The sequence below is a fragment of the Octopus bimaculoides genome, chromosome 22 (assembly GCF_001194135.2).
Source record: "Octopus bimaculoides isolate UCB-OBI-ISO-001 chromosome 22, ASM119413v2, whole genome shotgun sequence".
Classification (NCBI taxonomy): Eukaryota; Metazoa; Mollusca; class Cephalopoda; order Octopoda; family Octopodidae; genus Octopus; species Octopus bimaculoides.
Genome location: NC_069002.1, coordinates 29,108,482 through 29,109,900, shown reverse-complemented (window position 1 = coordinate 29,109,900; position 1,419 = coordinate 29,108,482).

The window sequence follows — 1,419 nt, the reverse complement described above, 5'->3', positions numbered from 1 at the left end:
ATATATATATATATATATATACCAACAGCATGATTTATACGATTTGATTCAATATTTACTAACTCTTGTAACTCAACAGGTGCGTGAAATAGTCAATAGAAAACGTCATTTGAAACTATATGAAATTTATGTCCCAAGTTACGCCAACGTTCATCTTAGGAGACGCCAAAATTTGGGATTGAAACACGCTAATGCTTATATGTTGGTTTTGTACACGCCAACATCTATTTGATTCCTAAAAATCGATGCCAAAATCGAAATTGTTGTTCAGATCCAGGTGATTCCTAATCCAGAAGACATATGGCCAATGACATTTTTTATTTATGACCACCTTATGTTGTGTATCTAGCTACATATGAATTACCGTGCATACTCCTATAAAAAAGATCACTCTGATGCAAAAATTGCTCCCTATTTTCCTTGAAATATTGTGGAATTATTTCCATATATCACGTATAAACGTCGATGCTATTTCTTCACGCATGTCAGAGCAACATATATGTGTCACGAAGTTAGATTCCAGATATCCTCGGGACGTTGAGTTACAGCTAATTGAATAAGCAAATTCGAGCCGTAACATCTCTTTGCAGCACATCTCACTCTGGATTTAAAACTGCATGATGGACGGTCCTTATGGCTTAGTTCTTGATCTGATATCTAAGATCTCACAAAGGCTGCCTGCTGATCAAAATGATAATATATTACAGTTTCATCGGTATTTAATCAGAAATCGGCAGAGAAAAGGCTACAGTTTCTCATTTGTTGAGAAGAAAATCGAAATGCCTATTCCTGTCGACGTGGCAGAGAATCAAAATCTATGACCAAACAAAAAATAAAAGAGAGAACAGAAACTACGATAAATACCACTGACCTCGAAATAAGTAAGATCACTTAAGTACCTTCTTCGGTTCTGATTAACTTCTATTAAAGACGATGGTTGATTTTAAGAGAATAGCTCTAGTTCCCGTAACGTTGAGGTTTGCCAAAGGAAACCGATGGTGTAAGTATCGGGCTTTAAATGAAAGTACTGGAGCCGATTCATTCGTCTAAATTTCTTCAGGGCGGTGTCCCAGCATTGCCGCTGTCAAATGACTAAAACAAGCAGAAGAACAGAGGAATAAAAGGGCATAACTACAGGGTTTTACCCCCCAGACTTTGGGAGGTCATAACTTTCAGAAAAATGAATATTTTTTAATGAAATTTTCTATGCATATAGTATTTACTATGTAGAATCCGAATATACAAAACTTTCCGGTGAAAGTGTTTTGGAATGGGGGTGGGGGACAATTTTCGGAAATTCCAACAGAGTCCACTTAAATTCTTCTTAACTTCCAGGAAAATTTATATTTTTTCGTGAAATTTTCTACAAATATACCTTGATGTGTGTACATTACGAGCATGTAGGAATTTTGAAGGAAA